At 40.9% G+C, this 27,971-nt stretch overlaps 1 long non-coding RNA gene across 1 annotated transcript in view; it reads left to right on the top strand.

Annotated features, from left to right (window-relative positions):
* Positions 1-27,286, top strand: part of LOC310922257 — a 56,047-nt gene extending 28,761 nt beyond the window's left edge. Inside the window, exons 2-3 of the long non-coding RNA XR_014592358.1 lie at positions 25,273-25,343; positions 27,016-27,286. This is a non-coding gene — a long non-coding RNA (uncharacterized lncRNA). The remainder of the gene's footprint in view (positions 1-25,272; positions 25,344-27,015) is intronic.
* Positions 27,287-27,971: the final 685 nt, after the last annotated feature.

Below are 27,971 nucleotides of genomic sequence, written 5' to 3'. Positions count from 1 at the left end.
GGCAGACAGGGTAACACAAAAACTTAAAGGATAAATTCAACTTAAAATGCAGGGAGCCTTTCGAAACAACGCAAAAGGGAGCTATAAAAAAGAGCCCCCCCCCGCTCGCTTGGCGCTGCTTCTTAAGGCGGCACTCCTCAAGCCGGTCATCGAACAGCCCAAACCCGAATGGGAGAAGGGTGTATCCCCCATGGGACACATCCACTTACCCTCACCAGGCTCCTGCGTAGCAAAAAGACGGTGGCACTGGGGGATCCACGCCGAAGAGGACCTCGTGGGTATGATGAAGCTGCCCTCTTCGTTCCCTGGGAGCGCTCCCGAAGGCTGCTTCCACGAGGGGCACGAGACACACGAATAGTCCACAAATTCCACAGGAGGAAGGACTTCTTCGCTGAGCTCCTCGAAAGAGCTCGGCGTCGGGTGCCTCACTGCAGCGACTGGTGTCTGCTTCAGGCTGTCCCGCTGCTGGGCGCCACCCTACAGTGGTTTCTCCCAGGTGTTGCTGGCTCCGGCCAGCCCTGGCACCACCACAACACAGGGGTCTTTGAGCCAGTAAAGCAAAAGCAGAGTCACTACTAAGGCGCGGATGCAATGAGAGACGGGACCCTCCGTTGAGACAGCAACTGAGATTTATTCTACCTCAGGGCCGAGGCTCCGAGAAACAGGGAGACGGAGAGACGGAGAGACCTCGAGCACCTGAAGGTTGCAGTTTTTAAAGGGGGGAAGGAACACATGGGACGGCAGAGCATGGGGACCAATGACAGGGACTCAGGGTGTGACTCAGGGAGCATCAATCAATATAATAACCAATAATATAACTTGTAGGAGGGGGAAACCCTGACTCTAACCAATCACCCGGGACTCTTCCCAGAAGCTTCTAGACACTGGGAGAGGTCTCAGGTTGACTGGCAGGGCCAGGTGCCATGTAAACAAGAAGATTGACAGGTATCTGCGTTATGGTACTGAGAATAGGGAGAAAAAGGGGCAACAGATCATGAACTATGCAACATTAACATATATCAACAAAGGATAACCATTAGCACTCATCAACCCACTGCCACAATTAAGTACTGGAATAGTCTGCCCGGGGAGATGGTGGAGTCACCATCCCTGGATGTGTTTAAAAAGAGACTAGATGTGACACTCGATGCCATGATCTAGTTGAGATGTTTGGGCTGGGTTAGACTAGATGATCTTGAAGGTCTCTTTCAACCTACACATTCTGTGATTCTGTGATTCTCTTGCTGCAGCCAGGTCTTTTAATCCCCTTGCCTCGTGCCTGGCAGCCATGGAGTTAGAAACCTGCCACCCCTGCTGGAGCACCCAGGTGTGCCTTTCACACCTGAATCCTGGCTCCTCCCTGGCACCTGCAGCTGTGAATTTGTGCATTTCCCTGTCAGCATCACTGCCACTCTCCCAGAAAGTCATCTCTGACCAGCCATCACTCTTTCCTCTGCAGGTTTGATGTAGAGTCTGGGCAGGGTGTCAGATACCCACAATTACATCCTCCTGCACTGATGGGAATGGTCCCAGCGAGTACATTCATGTCAGAGAGCAGAAATAGGATCAGCTCAGAGCATTTTGAGTTCTGGTTCCTCCACCTCAGGGTGTTCAGGCTCTGGTATGGCCACACTGCCTGTGAGGTTCTCCTGAAAGAGCCCACAGAGAGGAGCACAGACATTTCCACCATCCCTGAACTAATAAGGGAAAGAAAGTTCCTCAAGTTTATTCTCTTATCCCTCTGCCTGCTGCTAAGGTGTTGTTTTGAGTTAAAATTTGGGGTTTAGTAGTGAGTTTTGTCTGTGGGCCTTCAGGAGGGTAATTTAGTTTTCCCAGAGTCCTGAGAAAAGTTCTGAAATCTTCCAGGGAATTGTTAGACCCTTTAATATTGTCACTTCTGTAGCCAAGGTCATGTAGCAGAGGCATCTGAGGGGATGGGGATACAAAAACTGTTTTTAAAGACTCATGATTCTCATTAGAATATGCAAGGCAGGTAATTCCATAAGGAATGGCAAAGAGTGACTAACAAACTCCATTGTGTGGGTTGGTCTTTGATGCAACGATTCTTGCCCAATTAACTGAATTTTGAGGGGCTTCTCTGAAGCCTCAATACAATGAAGAACTTAAGCTTCAAGCATGTTCTCAAGTCCCTCCACTGTTTGTGTATGTCACAGTGCTGCTTTCAGAGTTTCAGCATCTAATTTCAGACTTGAGCATTATGTAAAATATAAAAATAGCCTGGTGCATGCATTGAAATGCCACATGCATTGCAATCCCAGGCTTTTGTCACCTCCTAATGAAGCTGGGCACTCAAGGCAAACTCTTTCCATTATCCAGACCCACTACTGTTCTCCTTGCCTTGGAAATCTGTTCCTGACAAAAGATAAACAAACTCTAACCCAGAGAGTTAAATAGGTTTATATGTCTGAATCAGTACACCTAAGTATAATATTAGCATTTAGATTTAGAAAGTAATTCATAGTAAGTTTAGACTTGAGCTTTAAGTACTCTGTAATGAGTTGGCATTTATCTACTGCCCTTGTAATTGAAAGTAGTGACATTTTGTTTTCTTCAAGCACATTTATATTACCCAGGTGGAATTGATAGCTGTCATTTCCACAAGGACAAAATGACTGAGCAGATAAAAATGTGGCAGAAAAGTTTTTTGTACCGATGCAAAGCTGTATTTTTATATAAATTATAATAGGAATAAAATCACCAAGGATCAGCTACTTCTGAGGTCCAAAGTCTAATGTAGTCTCTCATTTAGTAGCTGCATTGTACAGGGAGCTGAAGTTGTGAATGAATTATCTGAAATCATGAGTGTTTTGCTTGCACAAGGATATTGTGTGTGCTATTACTGGATTGCAGTTATGGATGGGATTTGATGAAGGAACTTTTGCAATTGCTGCTCCATAGTTAATGTTTTATTGCCACAAAAGTGCAGGAGCTGTTGGAGGAACAGCAGAGCATAACAAAGAAGAAAAATGAGAAATTTTCCTTTTTTTTCCCAGACTGCTCAAGTTCAGAGAGCCTCAGAAGAGAAGTTCAGGCTCAGAGCTGATTTTATCAATTATTCACAAGTATGTCCTGAGAGCTGCTGAGCTCCTCAGCACAGATATTCAGCAATTTGTAAAATGCAGCTCCTCACAGAAATCATATACCATAGTAATCAAACAGCTCAGTGCTTTTCCTTGGGTTTTTCAGTGTTTGGGTTTTGTTTCGGTGGGTTTTTTTCCCTTTCAAATAAGGCAAGAAAATTTCATTGCAAAAAATACAATTCAGTACAAAACATACAATGAAATACTGTGAGGAAATGAGCAGCTGACTGACATAGTTTGCTGTGATTGAGAAGAAACATTTATCTGCTTGTGAGAAGAGTATGTTTGCAGTCATGTGTCAACAGGAGAGTGTTAGTGGAATTTCCCCTGGAGCAGGGGCATCAAAACATTCTGAGGGAAGGAAGTGTGGTCGTCCGCAGAGAAGTGAACACTTGTTTTCTTACCCATTCACAGCCAGGGTTGAAAGTGATATTATAGATGTTTTCACACAGCTGAATGAGAAATTAATAAATAGCAGGGCAAACATGTTTTATGCAAGACAATCTCAGATATGTGTGTTTTCTGTGTTTCTGTGCACAAGCAGCTCAGGGGAGGGCAGGTCCAGGCAGACTTTGCGTATCAGGCCCTGGGCTAAGCTGCAGCAGCACCACAGAGAGCATTCAGTCTGTGCTGGTCTGTTGAGCACTCTGGAAACCCTCACTGGGTTCATCTGATGATGCTTCAGATGTCTGGAATGGCTCTGCAGGAATTAACATTTTGGGATCAGGGTAGTTTCCAGCAGAGATGGTGTTTGTGCAGGACACCACACTGGGATCTTTGAGATCTGCACTGCTGGGTGTTACCCTCATGTCCCACAGCATCACAGCATCCACTACTGCAGTGAAAAATTGCTGGATTTAGGGACTCTGGGAGAGGCACAATACATATTGTTTGATTTTACTTCTCCTTGGGGAGGTATTGAAAGGTATCTCTAATTTTCAGACAAGACCCAAAACAATTTGATGCAAATTCATTAAGAGAATGGCTATCTTGCAGTGACCTAGATCTAATGAAGAATTACTATGGATGAATTTTAATTGTTGGAGGGGAAGAAATATTAAAAAATGTTAAAGGTTGTCAAAAATATATTGTGTCAAAAGTGATTAATGGAAAGTATTTCCTAAGTTCAGGCTATATTTTGATTACCAATCATTTAGAAAAACTGTTCACTGGACTCTTCTGGGTGAGCATTGGCATGAGAATACGTTGGTGTGCTTGATGATGGAGATGCTTTGATGTTGGGTGTACTGATTCAGTTAATTGACATCAATACAGTTCATCATTTTCAGCCTTTCATGTTAAATCAAAAGATGTTTTTGAGGTTCCCCTCTATTCACTTATTAAAAAAAAATTAAAACCCCACACTAAGACTGGTTAAATCTCTCAAGATAGTGCTAAAATTTAATATCCTATGAATATAATTCTAAGGATATAAATATCTCCATTCTAGGAATTCATTGCCTGAACTGGGGGAGGGACAGAAAGATTTGCAGAAGTTCAGTGAGGTTCATACGTTTATATACTTGTTCTGGTTTTGAAACATATAAGTATTATCTTCTCTTGAGCATTTAGATTTCTATTATCTGCAGTATTTTGGGGAGATTCGAGGAGAGATGACGAAATAAAACATTTACTCCCTGAAAACTCTGTCAGTTCTTGTCCATCTTGCATTTCACCACTGGAGGACGGTAAAATATTTTCAACTTTTTCCCTTTTACTTTCATTTTTTAGTTTTCCTTTTAATGTTTGAACTGCTGTTAAAACATGTTGTTTTTTTTTTTTTAAAGGTGATTTTCACTGTACCCAGCTCACCACCTCCAGATTTTATAAGTCATAAGGATTTTTCCACTTTTTTTCTTAGATTTCTCTTTCCTGCCCTAGAGTATAGGAAATTGTGGTCATTTAGAGGCCAGAAAAGAGGCCAGAACTGATGATCAAACGTTTATTAAGATTTCCATGATGGAAAGTCTTTGGTGTTGGCATCAGGGCATTGAAAGGGATGCATTGACATGGGTGGGTGTAAGCTGCCATGACCTGATTGTAAAAATAAAAGCAAACTTTTTTCCATACCGTGCTTCTGTTGCTGATATCCCCAAACACTGTCTCTCTATGTTAAATATGCTCTTTCTTCAACAGTGAAGAGGAGTGTGCTCTGACCATGACCCTTCCAAACCGTCTTTCCCAAAAATCTACATTCTACCTATATTTAGGTTCCTATGTGTGTCTGTACATCCTGAGTTTCATTGTCAGAGGATTGATTTGGGAGTGTGTCTTTATATAAGGGTGTTCAATTTTTCTGGCTATTACTGAAAAGGTATCCAGCATGCCTTTAGATGAGCTAATATCCCACTTTTACCCATTTTTGAAAGGCAAATAATATCATTGAAGAAAGCATATATTGTAAACTACATGGTATTAATATTTTACTTATACTTCAGCTGAAAAAATATGGAAGGATGACTTAATAGATAGTTTTAGCTGCAGTAATTGCAAGGTATAAGGTAAAACTTGATTTTTCATTCCTCTTGGATCGTTTTTATTCAGATTTAATGCAAGTTATTCAAACAAGAGAACACATCCACTTGGACAAATATTAGGTTTCTTAAATGGTGTGTAAAATTCTGTGCACTGCTGAACAATGTTCTGTCTGTTGGAATGAGTTTCCATTGGAGCATTTTTGGGTGAGGATGTTCTGGTAGGGACCTGCACCTAAGAAAAGGCATTGCAGTACCTTGATGTAATTAGTCTGCTCACAGATTTGGTTCTTGGGCACTGTTTTATTGCCATTTCTGTGGGGTTTGGTAGCTGGGCAAACAGTTTTGGTAGTAGAAGTAGAATATTCTACTGGTGTAAATTGCCTTACCCTTTTTAAACCTTCAGCTGCCAGAATTATTGTTTGGCTTTGCTTTTTTGTTTGTTGACTGACCAAATTCTCTTTCTCAATGACTTCTGAATTATTTTGCAAAGCTTTTTTCACTGCTTTATCTCCCATTTCATTTTCTTTTAATAGCTACACCAGCTGGAGTCCATACAAAAATGACATTGTTGCCATGACATATTACCTTATTATAGACATGAATAATTTCCAGAGCTATTCCTACTCTAGTGATTGAAATTTCTAGGATGATATCAATGGCACTTAAAAGATCTAGAGAAGTGTCAGATTGTAAAGGTTGTACTCCAGCAATCTAATTCAGTGCCATCAGGGTGGGAAATAACTCCACGGTATAACCAGGTAACCAATCTAACTGACTTCTTCAACTAAATCCACACAGGAGGCTGCTAAACCCTAGCCCACTACAAACTCTTGAAGGAAAATGGGAAACAAAATAGAAAAGGGGTGGGGGGAGAGAAAAAAAAAATCCACATGAATTAGAATTAAATTACTGCAATGAAATTTTTAGTCTTAGACAAGGAAATGTCAAGGGTCTGACTCTTCCCCCACACTACTTGCAGCACCCCAGGGTAAATGTGATGTGGTAAGCACAGGGGTGGGGCTGGGTTGATGGCTAGACTTGCTGATCTTAAAAGTCTTTTCCAACCTTAACGATTCCATGATTCTACAACTGCTTTCTCCATAATTGTTCCAAATCTAATCAAACTGATCCCTTCAAGCATCTGATTTTTCACCATCTGTGGTTCAAAACTGAATTTTTTGCACTACAAGGAGCTTCCCAGCATGGTTGCTGCTTTAGCTGCGCTTTATCCATCTCTCCTTGTGGTGTCAGTGTTCCTGGCTTTGGCTTTTTCACTCCCACTGGAAAAGTCTCTGCTCAATAAGGAAAATGTCTGCAAATATTATACAGACATGATCATGACACTCAGAAATTCTGAGGAATCCTTTAAACCTGAGGAATCCTTTAAATCTGAGGAATCCTACTTGACCATTTATTTAATGCTCCTTATTCAAGCTATTCCTTAGTAGCCAACCTCTGCTCAAAAAGTGATAATGGAAAGGCATGTCCAAATCATGAATATCAGCTTGCAGAGCTCAACATTTGACACATCCAAACAATTTAAGCAAAAATTTTAGGATTTAGAAAGAATTCACTTCCCTATTTCCCAGAAACCTCTTGATGTACTTCCAATTATTTATTCCTTCATTGTTCAATTACAAAACTGTATTTGATGACCATAAGTCATTACTCAGTCATTCCTCTAAATATTTAAATTCTGCAATAAATGTCACTTTCCCTTATTATTGGAGATATGGAGGTAATGAATTTTCAGTAGCTTGAAAGAATTCATGGATAATTTAAATTACCCACTCCTGAGCATATCTGACCTGGTAATTACTCTGTGCTTGTGCTGGAGTTCCATGGGGCAACGTGTGTTCTGCAGTCCTGGCAATCCATTATCTTGTCATTTTATGATATATACAATGGAGAAGAGGCAGGTTTAAAGTAAGCCTTCACATATATGCTGTTCCACATTAATCCCTCTCTGCCTTATAACCTAAAAGGCAATCTTTGGGTTATGTAGGAAGACTAGGAAATACAGGGATGCTAATTATGAATAAAAGTGAAATACCACTATTATTTACATGATGTGCATTACTAAGGCTGCACCTGCAGTTGACTTTTGTCTCTCTCACTTGATCCCCTTATTTGAGACAGCATTCCTGGCAAACTGTTGCTGTCTTGCATGTAAAATACGCTGGAGAATTAGGAAATTTGTGTGATGAACTTAATTTTTAAACAATGCCACAGGCAAGTTGTCCCCTTTAAAGATCACATTATAGCATTTCTGTGTCTATAAATACAACACATAAAGCTCCTTATTACCAAATGTTTTATTAACATCAGCAGACAGTCTTATGACATGATCTATGGTTGATTGATTTGCCTGAAAGCCACTTTAATACTGAGGAAGAAGATTATTCATCTCCAGAAAGAATGACAATCAACAATAAATCATTCCCTCCATCTCCTTACATAGCCATGAAGTTAAGGCTATCAGATGATAAGAACCTAAATCAAAGTATGATCTGCTTTTTGGAGGATGTTGGGGTTTTTAATAAGAAATGCATGAGATTGCTTTCTTATTTTTTTGATCAACCTAATGCTGCAAACACAGTCACTTCAAATTTGTTGAGATATCAGAAGTTTAACATGAGTTTAACATTTAACAGTAAGAACATGAGCTTTTTCTACCATAATTTTAATTTGTACTTGATATTTAGGGTCATTTTGGGTTGTTTTGTAACCTGATACACTCACAAAATTAGCCAAACTGAAGACTTTTTCTATAATATAAGGGTTGAAAGTGTAGTTTAGTAGAGTTTTGGGCATTTTATAGAGCTCATTCAGTGAAATATTTTGCTGATCTGATTTTTTGATTATTTATGGGATGGTTTATTACTTTGTTCTTCCATTGCTTTTCCTTCCCTGTCCTTGTAACCCTGAGCTGGGCTCTCCCATGGGATTGCCAAGGCAGGGAAGCAGCAGTAGGGAGATGTTTTCCAAGAACACCAAGGTGTAAGGACAAGTCAGATGAGCCCCTGCTTTGCCTGTCCTCAGGACAAGTGTTCAACTGCTTGAAATCCTGAATTTCGAATGCATTCAGGCTTTTTAAGCTTCACACAAAAGCAGGAATACTCCACTTTGAATACCTTGATGTCTGGCTGGATGTGAGTGAGCACAAACAGCAAAGGAAGAAGATCCAGGAGCAGGGAGCAAGTTCAGTACTTGAATTGTGGCAATTTGCCAGACTGGGCAAAGCTATTCGTGCCCTGTTGGGCTTTGGGGAAGTAAAAAGTGGATTATAAAAGATGCAAGGAGTAGTATTACAGTAGTATGGAAAAGAAAAAGAAATTGAGACCTTTCTGACAAAACTGTAGCTTTGATATTTCTGTTTCTGCTGTTTATGAAGCCTTTCCTCTTTCTCTGGAGGTTAGATGATCCAGGGAATTAGGGGCTCCTTGGCAGTGTACTTGTTTTGGTTTGCCTTTTAAAAAATCCTTATTGCTTTTAGCATGCTGAAAGCTTTATTCAGGTTCTGATTTTCCTTACTGCAGTGCTGTAAAGTCTCTCTAGCATTGCCTTATCAAGTGCAACTAATTAATATCAAAGGTGTATTGTTATTCATTATGGCTCTATGATCAGCCACATACCCCCTATATGCTGAATTGACTCTTTTGAACTTCATTCAGTGTGCCTGCTCTAAGTCCATTATAGATTGCCTTCTTCATTTGCACAGCACTACACACATTAATATTCACATGCATTTAAGTGGAAAATTACCTCTTCCTGAAGGACCATCAGCCCTGTCTGGTGGCATTTTCTGTAAAATACATACTCAGGTATTGCAGTGCTAACAGGCAGTGCTTCATTTCTCTGTTGCCTCTTGACTTAGCATGCCCGTGATCAAAACCCAGCCTGCGAATTTCTGCTACATTTCATTTAATTTCAGTTCCAAGGATCTGTTTTCCTTATCCACAAGTCATCATTTCTTATGAGAACCCATAGGTAGACATAGACACCCTGGCCATTTTCTGTTTCCCTGCCATCACAGTCTGCTACTTCCACTCTGTCTGTGAAGAAAATTCTGTCCAGTTCCTGGAATGAAGAGGGAATCCCATTAACATTGCAGAAAAATGCATTGTCTGAAACAACCCCCTGAAACTGCAGCTCTGTGGGTTTTCAGTTTTCTCTTAGTCAGCACATCAAACCAGGTCTGTTTCCCCATATTCTGCAGGTTCAGAGGGAACCTTGATTCTCATAACCGAGGTGGGAGTAGAAACAAAAATGGAATGTCACACTGTTTAAAAGTTAGTGCATAATTTTCCATTGGAAATAATTTCCCTGCCAATTCATGGAATCACCATAATTCCTGTCTTGTGACACACGCAGCTATATCCAGAGAAGTTGGGATAGCTTTTAGTTAGATGTGATGTGAATATATATGCACCCCTTCCCTGAATTTCCAGCATATTTATATACTAGCTTTATATTTTTATGCTTCTCTAATGCCTTACAGTTTCTTGGAAGCCTATTTACATGTTGTAGATACATTTCTGGCTTCATAAAAGATGTTCTGTGTGCATTTTATTTTCTTTTCTAATTCAAAGTATCTGAAATACAGTGAGGTTTGTGCTGCAGTCCATAAAAATGACACTTTTCTGTTATAAAACTGAGATTGTGTTATGTGCTTTGGAGTGTTCTGAACTTTGTGGGCATTTGTTCACTGTTGCAAAAACCGACAAGAATTTCATTTGTACTGAGATGCAGATTTTGGGGAGTATCTGCTTAGTCCAAAAACTGCACTTTTTTTACACTTAATTTAGCACCAAATCAGGCAGAAACCACACCATTTAAAATACTTTTTATAAGGCTAAAAAGGAGGTGTGCTCTATGTGTATTAATTGAGAGCTTCTAATTTTGCCTTGAAAAAGTGAAAAACTGCTTAAAAATAGTGTCACACTTTGCTTTCAGATTGATGCAGTACAGGCAGGTGCTAAAAGTGCTTTTCTATGCTTTTAATTTTGGCACATCAGCAAGGCTATCTAGAATTCCAGCAGCTTGTGCTCCTGGAGATAAACTACTTTGTTGAAAAAAAAATGAGAACTTGTCAGTATGGCCCAAAACTGTAATGTGTTTAAAATATTGAGAATCGGGTTGTGAAAACAAGCAAGCAAACAAAAATCAGTGTTGTATCATAAGTGAATTTCTTAGTTCTAAGTAACTTTTGTAATTCTGTGAATAAATTACCCTCTTTAGAAAAGCCTGTCTGTTGCTTTGAATTTTTTTGGTTTTGAGTCTTTGAATTTTTGCAGTGAAGATTCTCACGCAGCTTCATAAAAATAATGTATATTTTTAGAATTTATCTGTGTGTTTACATATTTCTTCTCTGGGAGGAGAAAATATGATTGATGGTGATGTTCACCAATGAGGTCAGAGGGGTGGAAACCTGTATAGCCAATCCTTGGCCCTCTGACCAAAATGTATATAAGATGGAGTCAGAAAATAAAGACAGAGCTTTCCTTGCTTGACTTTCTGCTGCCTGCCTTGTTCCTTGTGTGTCGTGAATAGCGACACCTATCTAGTTGGGGGGTTCTGAATATCATTAACTCCAGGATCCTTTTTTATTTATCCTGCTTCTTACTCATTTTTTCCCTGTGGTCTTGCAGTGTTTTGACACATGATAATGACCTGTCTGCTATTGCTGTTTGCCACCTCCTCCTCTCATTTAGTTTCTGGTTGGCTTGGTGACTTATAGTGCCTGTGCTTATGTTAATCATATGCAAAGCAGCAGTATGGGCATTCTGAGCTTTGGAAATCTCTCCTTACAGTGTCCCTTTGCTATCCGAGGTGGGCTTCTGGTGTCATGGTGTTAAATTTCTCTTGGATTTGCAGAAAAAAAAAAAAGTTTTGTTTGTTTGGTTGTTTGTTGCTTGTTTTGGTTTTTTTACAATTCATCTACTATTATCTCCCTTAATACATCATTTCTTCATCAAGTATTGTTTAAATGGCCTTCATATGTGATGTCAATCTACCTGGTCTAAATGTTGTGTAAATCACCATTTTTTTAAACACCCTTTGTAAAGTAAACCAGGGTGACTCCAAAGTAAAACACTACAGAATAAGTTTAGAATTGATGCCAAATCATGATTAATATTGAATTAATATATTATTTTCAAATTAAAGCTGCTTCTCACAAGCTGGTCATACATGCAAGTGTAATTCACATGTATTCTGGGAATGCAGATGAACCAGGGAGATATTTTCCAAACACCAAGGTATAGGGGCAAGCCAGCAGAGTCCCCTGCTTTGCCTGTCCTCAGAACAAGTGTTCAACTATGGTCCTTCCAAGCTTGTTTCTCAGCTAGCTTGCTCTTCAGATACCATATAAACGAGTTATTCCTTTGGGTCCAGATTTCAGACAGAGACGTAACTTTGCTTGGAAGAAGGAACGGCTCACACTGGGTGGTAAGGAAGGTGTTTATTCATGAGTGTGAGTCCCGATTTGGGCTCTTACTTGCCCTTATGAACAGGGGCATTACTGATGGAAATGAGGGGGAGTGACTTAGATACAGGGGGCATTGACATTGCCATTTTGGGGCAAAAGGGGTGTGGGGATACCTGAAGCCTTGGCTGAACCATCTGGCTTTGGCACAGCAATCAAGTACCAGGGAGGGTCCATAGATAAGATACAATAGAAGGTACAATACACTGGGATAGGGAGAGGCCTATTATGTGGATAACAACAGGGATTAAGGAAAGGGGTGGGGGTAGGAATGAACCATTACAGAAATTCAATAACAAAAATAATTCAGAACTTAAGAAAACCCAAAATGCACACTGCAACATTCAACAGTGCTTGAAATCCTGAATTTCAAATGGATTCAGGGTTTTTAAGCCTCACACAAAAGCAGGAGTACTCAGCTTTGAACACTTTGATGTCTGGCTGGATGTGAGTGAGCACAAACAACTTGTTCCTCAGCCAAGCTGAGTTCATAATCCAAAAATAAACAGAAAAGAGAAAACAGACAAGAAAAGCAAATTTAGAACAAATTCATATCTCAGGTTCAGAACCAGCACGAATTGAATGATCAGTAGTTCTTGGAACTATAAAGGTGTATAAAAGTCTGCAGGTGCCTTTTCTGACATTATTGTAGCTCTGCAGGAAATGCACAAACATAAGGAACAGAGTACCTGCAACAACTTTAACATTTGCATGAATTCCACATCATTATCCCTGGAAGTGCTCCCTCCTGAAGGAGTATGTAAAGGTCAGGATGTGGAAGAGAGAGGTTTCCCTGAAGAGGAATTAGAGCTGGTGTTGTTATGAATAAAATGGGCAGAGATAATATTAATCTCTTTAAAATGCCTTTATTAATCAGCTCTTATGATGGTTGCTCGAGGGGTTTTTGGCTGCCCGTGCGCGCCGTGGAGGAGGAGGGTCTTTTCAGCTGTGCTGCAGGGAGTTGAGCAGAGCTGGAGAACCCGCCCCTCGCTGGGAGTAAACTCAGGGTTCTGAGTTTTTTTTGTTTTCTTTGGGGGTCTCATTTCTGGTTTGGCACTTTTAACTTACAGCTAGTAAGAAAAACTGGAGAAATCAGTTCTTTCGATACTTTAGGGTCTACACGGCTTAGCATTGGTTCTTGTGTGGTTTAATTTTACTTAGTTTTATTTTTATAAGGGTTTTCTGGTGTTAAAAGGGGTCCCAAGATGCACTTCGGGGTCTTTGATTTACATGCGGGGGTCGGTCTGGGCAGCAGGGGCTGCGGGCTCTCATGGCATTCAATATGGCGTTCCGGAGGCCTCGGGGCTGGGCAGCACCAGGGCTGCTAGATATGGTTGGCGTGGGTTCTCCCCTCTTGGAGCGGGGCGGCGGCCCGGGCGCGCTCGGGGATGCGGCCCTGCGGGCCTGTGGACGCGCCATCCAGCAGCGGTGGCTGGCCGCGGGTGGGCCGAGCCACGTGCAGGCTTTGGGGCTTCTCTGCGACTGGGCTCGAGCCGGGCGGGCGGATGCTTGGCGGCTGGAGCCACGCCGGGAGAAGGCGGCTCTGCGGGGGCTGGAATTCCCTGTGCCGGGCTTGGGGGGGAGCGGCCGGCCCCTCTTTCTCGGTCTCGGCGGCAGCGGCTGTGGGCGGCCGGGGTCTCTGCGGTGGGCAGCGCTGGGCCCGGCAGTCTTGGGGACACTGGGAGCTAGCTCCGCAGTGGCACGGGGGAACGGCCGGCTCCTCTTTCTCTTTCACTCTGGCGGCGGCAGCGCCGGCCGCTCCGGCGTGGGGGTGGGGGGGGGGGGGGGGGAGCTCGCAGTGCTGGGCTTTTTTGAATGGAGTTCTTGAGGTTTGTTTTTAAGGTGGTCTGAGGTCTGGGGGGTGCAGACTCCCCCTCTTTCAGGGCGGCAGGCAGCCCACTTTTGGGGTCTGGGGGAGGGGCCTGCGGGCGGTTTCCAAGCGACCAGGCAACTCCCCCTTCACTGCCCCCCCCCTTCCCTCTCTAGGGGGGGCACGGAGGTGGCTTTTTACAAAATAAACATTTAAGATATTAATACACTTATTATATGACAATTAAAGGTTTCAGTTTTCCAAATTTCATTTTTTTCAGTGTGGTGCTGGAGAGGCTCACGGGGAGGATGAACATGTGTGTCCCCAGCTGAGTATTTCAATTACACCGAACAGCTTGGACAAATGGGGGAGATAAAAGTGGATGAGATTCACACTCACTTTTCAGCTCTGGGAAGAGGGGCCACAACTCCATGCAAATCTTTGGAAATCAGTGGGGTTTTCCATTTGGGTGAGGGGATTTCATAAAATTCAGTGATTGATTAAAACTACGTTTTCCATGGCTGGGTCAAAGCATAATTCAAATTTTCTATTTCCCCCATTTCTATAATTTCAACATTAATGGTCTAAATAAGGATTGAAAAACTAATATATAACAATATGTTACAGGAATTATGGGCATTTTCTTTCTAAAACCATTTCTTATTAGAGATGTCCACCTTTCCTAAATTTCATCCCTTATAAAAATTGATATTTAATGCAGTTTAGACTAAAATTATCAGTTAGAAATGCTTATTAGCATGAATATCCCGAGTATGTCTGATATATCCTTTTGCAAAAAGCATTCCAGATGGAAATGGAAAGATAATATAAAACTTGTTTTTCTGTATTAGAAAATGTTTTAAAATAAAAACAAAGCAAATGTGAACAATAAGTCTTAGGGTCTTTCTGTAGGTCAGGTCACATAATGGCACCTGGGGATGGAAATTATGATGAATAAAGAGGAAAAAAGACAAAATTCTTATTATTCAGTATAAATTTTATTTAATTTGTATGTATTTAAATATGAATCATCATAAATATTATTGTATAATATCACATACATAATATAAATATTATAATGTAATAATATTACTTAAATATGAATATTTGAATTTTAATAGTTTACAGTCAGAGTTGGCAATGAAACAATCACGTGTGATGATACTGATGCCTGGAAGGCTGACCTGAAACAGAGACTGGACAGAGCTAGAGAATAAAGTAGGTATTTATTGAAAGGCCTCCAGAATCCACCTTGGGCAGGACAGGAGCCTGACCAAGGCTGCACTCAGAGTCCACTACAAATTGCCACACACCAAACTGCTGACCAGTCATGAGATCTTACATTTTTATCAGTTTTGGTCCATTTGGATATTGGGGTTTAATTGTCCAATTACAGCTTCAGGTTGTGAGGTCTCATCCTTCTTGTTCCTCCTTTCAGTCCACCGTTGTTTATGCTTTTGGGCCTGAAATTTGTCCTTGGTTCTCAGCAGAAAAAGGATTTGTTTTGTCTACCTACCCTGTGAAGAGAGCTTACTGGCACTTAATATGAGGCTCAGTATGGTCCTTCCGAGCTTGTCTCTCCAGCTAGCTCTGCTCTTCAGATACCATATAAACGAGTTATTATTTTGGGTCCAGACTTCAGACAGAGACGTGACCTTGCTTGGAACAAGGAGCGGATTCACACTGGGTGGTAAAGAAGGTGTTTATTCAGGGCGAAGGCCCAGGGTGTCAGAGCGTGAGAGTGTGAGTGCCTATTTTGGCTCTTACCTCCCCTTAAGTACAAGGGCGTTACTGATGGAAATGAGGGGGAGTAATTTAGGTACAGGAGGGATGGACATTGCCATTTTGGGGCAAAAGGAGTGTGGAGATACCTGAAACCTTGGCTGAGCATCTGGCTTAGCCAGGGTACTTAAGTACCGAGGTATGTCTACAGATAAGATACAATAGAAGGCACAATAGACTGGGACAGGGCTATTCAAGAGACATACAATGGAGAGGGAGAGGCCTATTATGTGGATATCGACAGGGATTAAGGAAAGGGGTGTGGGGGTAGGTGAACCATTACAGGAACTTAATAACAAAAATCATACAGAACTTAAGAAAACCCAAAATGCACACTGCAACAGCTCAGAACTACCTCCCTAGGAAACATAGAATCTGCAAATATGAAAGCTAAATCTTAAGGCATCATTTCCCCTCTTTAGAGGTTCAACAAGGCCTTTTCCTTGTTGAGTCTCTATTCTAAATATCTACAAATAAGTATCTAACAATAGTGAACAGTTAACTATAATGAACATTAAACAACAGTAATAAACATTTAACAGTAGTATTGTCTTGTATGGTTAGGTATTATGCAAAGAAAAATAATGATTATTGTGTACAGTTCTTTAAGTGAAGAGGAGAAATCATTTAAAGTATGTCTTCGTCTACATTAGTCTCTGCTTTCACAGTTGTTTCAGGAGCAGAAGCTCTCTTAACTCTGGAGTAGTGAATCCAGGGGTTTTTGCCAGTAATTTTGACTGCGGTGAGAGTGTTCAGCAGAACTTGGAATGGTCCTCTCCACTTGGCTTGTAGAGGATTGTTGTCCCACCACTTAACATAGACCCAGTTTCCAGGTTGGAAGGAATGCGCTGGTGTGTCGAGTCCTATGGGTCTGGATAGCACCATGTAAGTCTGGAACTTCTGCAAAGTAGAACTTAAAGCCATTAGATATCTTTGTAAATCAAGTTTTTTCTTTATGTGAATTTTCCTTGGAATATGTGGGACCTGATATGGTCTGCCATATAGTATTTCATAGGGACTAATGTTATTCTTCTGCCTTGGTTGTATGCGGATTTTCAGTAAAGCTTTAGACAAGGTCTGAACTCATGTCAGAAGTTTCCTGACAAATTTTGCTAATTTGTGTTTTGAGAGTCCCATTTATTCGTTTAACATTCCCACTTGCTTGGGGTCTATAAGGTGTATGCAAATCCCAGGTAATTCTCAAGATCTGGCTAACTTCTCTAACTACTGTTGCAACAAAGTGTGGTCTCCTATCTGATGACATCCTCAAGGGAATATTGAATCTTGGAATTATATGATTGAGCAGGACTTTTACTACTTCCTTGGCTGTATTAGTGCGACAGGGGTAAGCCTCTGGCCATCTGCTGAAGGTGTCAACTAACACCAGTATGTACCGCTATCCTTCCTTATATGGTAACTTTGAAAAAATTATTTGCCAGTAATCTCTAGGAAGATCCTCTGCTTTAGTTACTTGCAATTCAATTTTTTTTTTTTTTTTTGTGTCAGGGTTGTTTTTATACATTTCACATTTGCTTACTACTGATTGTATAATGTCAATCATTCTTTTTCTTATTACTACCTTCTTTAGATGTTTCAGGAGGTTTTTCACCCCAAAGTGTGTGTTTTTGTGTTCTTTTTGGGCTAGTTCTTGCAGGATCAGGGGAGGCACTACAACCTGATTTGCTGGTGTAATAGCCTATTTACTTTTTCTGATTTCAGCTTTAAGAAACTTGATTAGTTTGTGGTCTGTTTGGTTATATTTTGGGGTGAACTTTGACAAATCCATTTTTTTTGTGGAATTACTGCAAGAATACTTCTTTTTGCAATCTCTTTTGCTGCTTTATCAGCAAGGCGGTTTTTTAATTTTGGAGTGGTTTTCTCTTTTTGGTGACTTCTGCAATGCATGATAGCTACTTGTACAGTTTTTTTAATGTATTTGTTCAGCATGTTTGATTTGATTACTTTGAGTGTTCAGAAGTCCTTTCTCTTTCCAGATGGCTCTATGGGCATGGACAACACTAAATGCATATTTAGAGTCAGTCCATATATTTACCTTTTTTCCTTTTGCTTAGGTCTAGGGCTCTCATTAGTGCAATCAGTTCAGCTTTCTGTGATGACACATCTGCTGGTAGGTCCTTTGTCTTGATCACCTTAACCTGCATGGTTACTGCATAACTCATTATCTTTATGCCATTTTTCATAAAGCTGGTCCCATCTGTAAAAAGCTCTTAATCGGGATTTTCCAGGGGTACGTCTTTTAGGTTAGGTTGACTGGAATATACCTCTTCAATTGTCTGTAAACAGTCATGCTCAGGCTCATTGTCAATTAAGGTGGAGGACAAAAACATGGCAGGATTAACAACAGAGGTTGTTTTCAGGGTAACATCATCTTGTTTTAATTACAGTGCTTGATATCTAAGCACTTGGTTACTGGATAGCCAATGCTCTCTTTTTTGTTCTAATATAGATGCCACGGCATGGGGTACATATACAACAATGTGTTGCCCAAGAGTAAGTTTTCGGGCTTCTTGGATTAGGAGGACTGTGGCTATCACAGCCTTCAGGCATCCTGGCCAGCTTTGGGCAACATTGTCTAGCTGTTTGGAAAAGTAGGCCACAGCCCTCTGTTGATTCTCAAGGTGCTGTGCTAGTACCCCCAAAGCCATATTCAGACTTTTATACGTAAAAAGTTCAAAAGGCTTAGTTAAGTCTGGTAGTCCCAGTGCTGAGGCTGGCATTAGAGAGTGTTTCAGTTGTTTAAATGTTGCTCTAGTGTTTTTAGTCCATATGATAATTCTTTCTTTAGTTGCTTTTAGTGCTCCATACAGTGGTTTTATTAGCAGTCTATAATTAGCTATTCACAAACGACACCAACTCACCATTCCCAGGAAAGCTTGCATCTTTTTCACAGTATGGGGCTCTGGGAGTCGACAGATGGCTTCTTTCTTTCTTTGCTCAGCTGTTGGTGTCTATGGAAGATCTCAAGCTTCAAGTAAACTACTGCTTCCTTGGCAATCTGTGCTTTGTCTTTAGAAACTTTGTACTCACTCAGTTCTAAGAAGTTTAATAAACTTACAGTAAGTCGTATGCAATCATTTCTAGTTTTGGTTGTGACTAGGATGTTGTTTACATATTGAAGAAAAATTCTTTCTGGCTCTTGTTTTCTCCAGTCTTCTAATTCCTTTGCTAGTTGGTTTCTAAATATTGTTGGACTATTGTGGAAATTTTGGGGTAAAGCCGTCTAAGTGAGCTGAGTTCTTCTCTCTGTCTTCGGATTTTTCCACTCAAAAGCAAAGACCTCTTGGCTGCCTTTATGCACAGGAATGCAGAAAAAGGCATCCTTCAGGTCTACAACAGTAAACTATTTTAATTCGTCTGTCAGTGTGGTCAAAAGGGTGTACGGGTTGGCTACCACTGGGTGTATGTCTTCGGTAATTTTGTTAATTGCTCTTAAATCTTGTACTAATCAATAACTCTTGCCATCTGCTTTCTTAACTCCTAAAATTGGGGTATTGAATTTGGACTCACATTGCACTAATATGTAGTGGTGTGGTTTTAGTTTTATCAGTTTTATGTATGTATTTGTTCCTTGTATTAAGTTCATTTTTATAAGTTATAATGGTTTGCCCCATGCCACCCATGTTCCACCCTCATTAGTTTCATCCCAACCCCAGTTATATGTCAGTCAGAAGTTATCCAGCCCCGGGGCCTTGTCTGTCATTTTGGGGTCTCTCCCAAAGGTCTGGAAAGTTCCAGGAAAAACCCCAAGTGATTGGACAAGACTTCAGCTGTCTCCCCACCTGAGTTATTAATTTGTTACAATGTATGTCATTTATCCAGAGATCCATGCCCCTTTTGCCCCTGATTTGTCCCCAGTTAGACCCATCCCTGAGTTCCTCCCCCCAATAAAAGGTGTTGCATTCCAGGGTTAAAAAAAGAAGATTTTTTTTCCCTCGCTTTTCCCCCCGCTGCTTCTGCTGAGGGGTGTCTGCTGGGGCAGACACCCTGATGAATAAAGCCAGCAGTTAACCCAGAACAGCCTCCTCTTTTTTCCTGCCGTTGTTGCTTCACTCCTTCAAGCAAGACAAGAACTCACAGGGGTCGGTGAGGTTCATCCTGCTACCGAGCCGTACCCTCTTACTGTCGAGGTGTCAGGGCTAGCCGAGGCAGAGAAAGACACCTCAGCACTAATAGACCATGTTGCAGGAATTTTTCAATTAGAGATGCCAATCCCTTGTGGTTTTCTAATTTCAAAGGGTACTGTTTTTGCCTTACCGGCGTGGCTTCCGGTTTGAGTGCAATACTCACTGGTTCTGCTCATTTGGATCTTTCTGGGATATCACTGGCTTATACTATCAGATTTACTACATTTCCAACTTCAGCAGGGATTTCATCAAATTTTTCCTGTATAAAAAGTGCAGCAACTTGGGCAAATTTAGATTCAGGTATTACAACTTGAACACCTCTCCCTCTTTTTAATTTAATTTCTGCTTCCAATTTCTCTAGAAAGTCCCTTCCCAGCAACGGTTGAGCGGAGTTAGGCATGTAAAGGAATTGATGGGTTACTCAGTGCTTCCTCTGCTTAAATTTTAAAGGTTGGAAGAAAGGCCCTGTTTCGGTTACCCCAGTAGCTCCAACAACCTGTACAGTATCATGACTCAGTTTCCCTTCTAAGGCATTTAACACAGATTAAACAGCTCCAGTATCTACCAGAAATTTTATGTCCTGTTTCCCCAGCTTAGCTACAACCAAAGGTTCTGCTGAGGAAGAAACTTTCAGTCTCCGTCACTCAGAACTCAAGTCACTTGAGTTTTGTACCACTGGAAGTTGGAGAACTCAGGATTTTTCTTTCAATGCTGGACAGTCTTTTTTCCAATGTCCCCACTTCTTGCAGTATGCACACTGGTCTTTCTCTGTAGGGGAAGTTTTCTTGGATGACTTCTCTTGAGTTGCTTTCTTACTAGGATGGGGTTTTGTCGCGGTGTGCATTTTGGGTTTTCTAAAGTTCTGTATGTTTTGTTATTAGCTTTCTAATGGTTTATCCCTACACCCCCATTCCCAATTCCCTGTAGCCTTTCCCTGATAATAGACACTGCCACCATACCCTAAAGCCTGAGAGTTCTGGTGGAGCTTCAGGGTGACTCAGCCAGGCATCAAGTTCCCCACTCCCCTTTCTGTCCATAGATGGTCCTGTCAGTTGTCCCCTGTTCTTGGTCCCTCCCCCCCATTCCCAGGATTGGTTCTAAGTATCGCTTTGCCCGGGAGATGCCCCTGGTATTTATTGGGCAACCTGAGCCCCAGAGCTCTCACTTTTCACTTAGGCTTTGGGGTTGAATAAACCTATCTGCTTCCCACGTGAGAGTCCTCCTTCTTCCACGCCGTAACCACGTTTCTGTCTGAGGTTGAGACCCACCGAACATCAAAGGTACAAGGCTGTACCCTCCATATTGTGACCGGTGAGAGAACTAGCTGGTAAAGCTCGCCCTGGACGCCACAATAGGTTTTAACCTTTTCAATTGAACTTCTATCTCAAAACACTTTCCTGGCAAACTCTAGCAGTTAATCTATGTCTCGAACTCTTAATGTGGAGAAAAAGAAAAAAATGAATCCGTTCCTAAAAGATTTAAATTGTCATAAAAATCAAGTACTAAGCATGGTGCCTGTTAAACCTTTTTGGGTTTCCCATAAGTTTCGAATAAGTCATCTTGTATTTGGCGCTGACTGAAAATGTAATTTGACGTTTTTAAAATTAAAACCATCATGGTATTTAAAGATGAACCTAAGCTCTGCTAATTCTATTAAACTGCAGGCTGCCAATGAGTTATAAGTCTAATTAATCATTTTGTCAGCTTTGTCTTCTGAAGCTAGTCAATATGAATTTGAATAAATAGGAAGCTGTTGACCCAGACACCTCTGGATGTTCTGAATAAAGATGTGTCAGTAGTAAAAGACTCCAGTGTGGTGGTGTGTTTTTGTTAAGTTGTTGTGAAGTTATTTTCCCAATGGATCATCCCTGTTTCCCCCCGATATCTCCTTCCTCACCCAGTTATCAATCCTCCCTAATCCTTGCCCTTGTTTCTAGAAAGTTCCTTGTCAGTCCTGGCTGTCCCAACCTGCTGCCTAAACCCATCCCAAGAATTCCCCTATTCCATGACACCCCATTGGTCCATGCGATCCTTTCTGCTCCCATTGTCTTTTCTATAGGTTGTCATATTGTGAGCCCCTCCTTAATCTCCTCCCAGTTATATCTCTGATTGGTTGAAGAATTGTACCCTCAGCTGGTACCTCCCCTGTTTAAAAATTTGTGCATCGCTTTGTTCTTTGGCTTTTTGTTGCTGTCCCCCTCGGGGAATAAAGTCTTTTGAGATGCACACGAAAGGTTCCTCCCTGTTCTTCGCTCCGATCCTAGACGCTGTACCACCGGCTGCCGTTGAGAGCAGCCTTGCTGCTGCGGCATTCAGCAGCTTGGTCTACTGCCACCCGAGCCTGGCCTGGCCCAGAGGCAGCCACTCTCGGTGCAGTCCAGGTAGTGAAAGTTAGCTGGGATTCTCCAGTACCATGTCACTCCAACAATTACCCACTTTGCACATGGTGTGCGCAAATGTGCCAGGGAATTATACACTAACACACAGGCATCACGTTAATTTAAATTATTTATTTGTGGTGATAAATAAAGGAATATGCATAGTCATTACTCCTGTGTTTTGTCAAGACAAGGGTTTTGAGGAGGAAAACTTTTTAGCCCAAGTTTGTCGCTGACACTGCAGTGTGACATGTCACATCAGGTTGCATCAATAGAACCATGTTATGTAAAAGTAATGAAATGTGACTGATAGAACCCAAGATACTGTAACATACTGTACTATAATGTGTCAGCATTTCTTTAATGCAGCCTTTCAGGAATGTTTTTTTTTGGTAAAACACCTTAAGAAGTCAGTTACAAAGAGTGATGAGGAGAGTGAAAATATTTGCACTCAGTTGCCACCACAAGAAGCACAAAAAATAATCTAGATAAAAAAATATTTCCAGTAATTTATACATATGTATGTATGAACTAGAAATTCAGAATAGTGAAGCCTAGTGTTGGGGGTTAGATTTGTTCCTTTTTTACTTATTGAATTTCCCCCTAGAAGTTGCTAGGAGACTAAGTACTGGGTACTTGTGGGTGCTTGACCAAAACAAAGAGGTGGCCAAAAGACGAGAGGGGGAGGGGCAAGTTTTGGGGCAGGTAAAGGACAGGGCAAGAGGCAGCTACTCCTCGCTTGCTCTTGGCATCAAAGAGAGGACGGCCAGGCTGTTGCTTGCTGCGGAAGGAGCTCACTGTCACCAGAAAGTCCAGTCCTGGGAAATCTACCACCATCTGCTCGCATGCCCAGGAATTCTGAGCTCTTCCACCTGCCCTGCTGGAGCTGGGCCAGCCTTGCCCTGCCATCGCAGCTTCTTCAGCACTGCTCTTTTTGCTACAGTGTGACCCTGCACCCCTCTGCCCTGCCAGGACACCCTGCCGTTCCAGCTACCAGCCTGGGACTTTCCACCATTCCAGCTTGGTGCTCTGAGGGTCCTGCAGGGGCACCAAGACCAAACTGCCCTGGGTTCTGTGAAGCAAAGCCCTCAAGGTTCTTGGTACTGTTTTGTTATCAATGCTGTAGTTGTTGTTTGTTTTACTTTGTTATACATACTAGTAAAGAACTGTTATTCCTATTCCCATATCTTTGCCTGAAAGCCTCTAATTGCAAAATTATAATAATTTGGAGGGAGAGGCTTTATATCCTCCATTCCAAGGGATGCTCCAGCTTTCCTTGGCAGACACCTGTCTTTCAAACCAAGACACCTAGTCATCATTAGTTAATTCTCTAACTGTATTTTATGAAATTGATTTCCTGATCATGCACAAGAGTAAAATCTTGCCTGTGTTTGACATAAGATTATCAAGATGTCATGCTGTTGATATTGGAAGTTTTCTCTATCCAACAGAAATCTCTAATATATCCTAATGATCTGGGAAACCTCATTTCCGTTAAAAACAGCCCCGTGATCCTAGAAACAAAATGCTTATTTACATTATAAGAGGTTGGATTGCATCTTTTTCTCCATCCCTCACTGAGCTTGTGAAGCTTGGGGCAGAATGGCCCCGCATGAGGGATGTGACACATAAATCACCGCTGCCACCGACATCCTTCATCGCAGGAGGGGCGACACCCAGCTGTTTGTCTTCAGCAGATTATCAGGGAAGGTTGTTTTTGTTTGTGTGACTGGTCAAGGACTATTTACAGTTCAGTTGCTCTGAAGGAAAGACTTGTTGATTTGAGAGCACTCCTAATATAGCTGCAGGTAGAGGATGATGGATTCAGCTGTCATCATGATAAACTGCAGCCTCCACACTGGCAATGCACTAAGTAAAACTGGTGGATCTATTTGCTCCAGCTACTTAGCAGCAAGGGCTGCCACGTAGATGGAGGCTTCTCGAGTGGGGGGACTAAGGATTTCAATGTTCTCTTTAGTTCAAACATATCTTGGGCTTTCTGAGGATATTCCGATTCATGAAGAGGAAAAACAAGGGAAGGAAATGAAAAGAACCAATTTTTTTCAGTAGGAATTTTGAATCCCAGTGGCTCAAAGTTTTATACTTCCTACAAAATATTATCTTTGCCTAGCTGAACACTCATTTTCTCCATTTTTTCCTTATCTTTGAATTTCTGAGACAAGAGTTGCTAAAAATCTCTTTTGTCCCTTGGCTGTGGAAGACTTCTGTGTAGAACATCTGCTCTTGGAACAGCCACTCTGACAAAGTGGGCACAAATTTTCTTGTAGCTTTAATTGATCTATTAGCTCAGTTGCTTATTCTCTGGTTGGCTATTACCCTTGATAGCCATTATCATTCCATTAGAGCAGTCTTTTCAATTTTTAATTGCTTATCATTTAAGTTATATTCAGTATACATAACAACTCCTTTTTTGCTCATCAGAGGGAATTATTTGCTATGCTACAAAGCTTTTAACTAACAGGAATTTTTCTGCTGTGTCATGTTAGTTTTTATGATTTTTCTCTTGGTGAAATAAATCACTGCTAACAGGACTAATTCCACTATATTTTAGTCAGTTATATGGCTACAAATTTGCATTTTAAATTAACATTTACGCTTGAGAAAAACTATTAAAAACTGTAGAAGAAATCAATGAAAAACCTATGTTTACTGCTTACTTTCCTGCACATCTCATTCCATGCTCTTCAGTGCAGGCAGGGTGCATTGGCTGATCTTGAATTTTCTAGTATGTTGTGGTGCAAGTAACACTAATACTGACAGATATTGTACTTGCATAGCAGCTGAGAGATCAGAAACAGAAAATTGGGAAAAAATTATGTCCCCAACCCAAAATTTGAGTTTCATTTTTCATTAGGGGGTGGTGCTGAGTGCTGCTCGTGGTAGATGAGTGCATCTTTGTGCCATTTTGTGATTAGACCAGGGATTATCATATTCATATTTCATATCATTTTCATCTTGCAATTCAAGCAGCAAAGATGAGATCTAGATAGAGAGATCATACATACAGAGTCAGTAAACTTTATTTCCAAAAACAAGAGTTTTTTTCCAGAGTTTTTTGTTTTTCCTGATAGGTTTGGCTATTTTCAAGCATTCAGATTTGCAGAAATGCTTGAGAGGTTGAGGTCTGCACCCAAAGCCCAAGGTGAGTTTCCTCCTGTAAAAACACTGATTGTTTGTTATCTTGTGGCCTTCCCAAGGTGTGATTATTAATCTTGAGATGAATTTTTGCCTGTTTAAATACTGTGAAATCCCCACTGAGTCAGGAAACCTTTAAAATACAGGGAAGTGGCAATTCTACATGAAAACCTTTGACACACAAAAAAGGCACATGAAATTCACCCCTTCTGCCCTCCAAAAAGGGGATGAGAGCAGAAAAAAAACCCTTCTGCTTTGTTCCTCTTTGAGCCTTGAGTAGAACAGATAACATTATCAAAGGGAATACTACAGAGTCATGTTGGACAGTTCTTTCAGCAAGGATGAACTGTTTTTTCTCATTCTCTGCTTAATATTGATATTGCTTTTGTGGCCACAAAATACTATTTTATGAGTGTTTCTGTGCTATCCGGAGGACTCACATGGGTAAACACCTGCCACTTGTAATAATAGTGACTCTTTGGGGGTAAAGTTGGATGGGGTGATATTGCAAATAAAAGTCAGTTTGACAGGGAAGAGTAAAATCAGTGTCAATGTTGTTTGTTTTAGAAGAAGCGTTGATAAATTGAAAAGCCAAATTAAAGCATTAGGTCTATATAGCAAATGAGAATTAATAATCTGATAAAAATATGACATTAGCAGGTAATAATAGAGGAGATGTAAACATTATCAATAGGGCTTCAGTGCAGATAAGCTTTGCTCTGGGAGACAGGAGTGTGGCAATAGCGCTGGTTTCTGCAGGTGGCTTTGGTGCCCTCTGTCATATATTTAGCAAGTTCATTACTGGAAGGGAAATGAGTATCAAATATTGCAAATCAGCCAATTTCTACTCTTCCAAGTCAAACTTTTGTGTGGAGGATACTTAAATTTTAATAGTGGTCAATTTAATATTTTCTTGGCTTTTTTAGTAAGTTTTACACAACACTCTTCTTCCAGTTTATAGGTTGATTTTTTTTAACCTTTTCCCTGTTTTTGGCAACTATTTTTGTTTCATTTCACTGAGTTCTTATCTGTGCACAGCACTTCAGTAATTACTGAAACTGCCAATGAAGAAACAACTACAAAGCAACGAATAAAATGTGTGCTATAAATAATGTATTGAATTCTATTTGACTGCATAGGGCAACAATTTCTTAAAATTGCTAAAGAGTCCAATAAACAAGGTAGATCTTGAAGATGTTGTGTCTGTACAAACCTGCAGAGAAACCCCCAGAAATTTCTTTGTACTAATGGGAAATGAGATGAAGTTTTAAACTTGCAAGTACTTAAATATATAATTACTTGTTCTAAGAGCAATACCAGGGGAAAATCATGGAGAATCCAAAATGGGGTTGTTCTTGTCCATGCCCTTCCTGTTCAAAGTTGGAAATTCTTAACCAAATTTCACAGTTAACACTTCACTCTTTGCCTGTCAGAGGTTTCTAATGAATTTCTTCATCAGTACAGCAAGTTTTGGAGGTGGAAATGGTGAATATGTTTTAGGTGTCTGTGAGTAGGACTAAAAGGTGACTCAGCTCCAAGTCTCTCTGCAGCTCAGCTGCCAAACACCTATTTAAGTTCCTGACTCCTAAAACAAATGTTCAGAGCAGCCTTTCCAGTCAACTCCAAAACTTTCAAGTCAATTTTCCACTGAAATTTTGATTTTATTTTATTTGATTTAGCAGTCAGCTGAAAATCAAGTGGTCCAAGTGCTATTTAAAGTGGAAGAATTCCTGGAAGTGTGGGAGTCATCCTTGAAAGCTCAAAAGCAAATCCTGTGTAGTTGGGGACTCTCTGGGAGGTGTCTCAGTCCAGCTGAGGTTGAAGAATTCACATTGTACTGTGAGACATTTTGGTTGCCCCTCCAGAAGCAAAACCTGTGCAAATGATAAGATTTGAGAATAAGGTGACTTGGCCACACTGATGTGATTGTAATGGGAGAATCATCTGGAAATGCACATGCTGTGCCAATTGCAAGAAGATACTGTAAATGCATTCTGCTTGTATATAATTTATTGCTTTTTCCTCTATGATTAGAGAAAGCAGATGAGTCCTTCTCTGCACTCAAGGAAATTAGGGAATCAATTCCATGGAAGAGGCAATAACAAACAAACAGAAAGCTCTGGGTTAGCACAGGAATATTCACATTTACAAAGTTGTGCAGGTTAAGCAAAAAAAGTTTCTTCTTTTTGTACAGTGATTTTTCATTTTGCACTACAGGCTTTTAGGGTTATTAAATGTCTAGATTTTAAAGTGTATTTCATCAACTGAAGCAGAACAGGAGCCAAATTTGGTGTTTTAATACGCAAGCATCACTCTCACTAATTTCATTATGAACTTTACATTTATATTCAAAAAAGCACTATCTGACTCTGCAGTGCTGTGTTGTATGAGATATCATAGAATCACAGAATAGTCTGACTTGGAAGGGGTCCACAAGGATCGAGTCCAACTCTTAAGTGAATGATCCATACAGGGATCAAACCCTCAACCTTGGTGTTATTGCACCTCAGAAATGAGGACCCATGACCCTGCAGCACAGACTCTTCTCAGTAACTCAGATTTCCTTACAGCTCAACATTTACAAACAATTGATCTTTTTTCTCTCTTCTTGTTCTTTTTTAACCTTGAAATTATA

The sequence above is a fragment of the Zosterops lateralis genome (genome assembly GCF_965231275.1).
Source record: "Zosterops lateralis genome assembly, chromosome: W".
Classification (NCBI taxonomy): domain Eukaryota; kingdom Metazoa; phylum Chordata; class Aves; order Passeriformes; family Zosteropidae; genus Zosterops; species Zosterops lateralis.
Note: the sequence above shows the minus strand (reverse complement) of the source record. Positions and strands in the feature narration are given on the sequence as shown.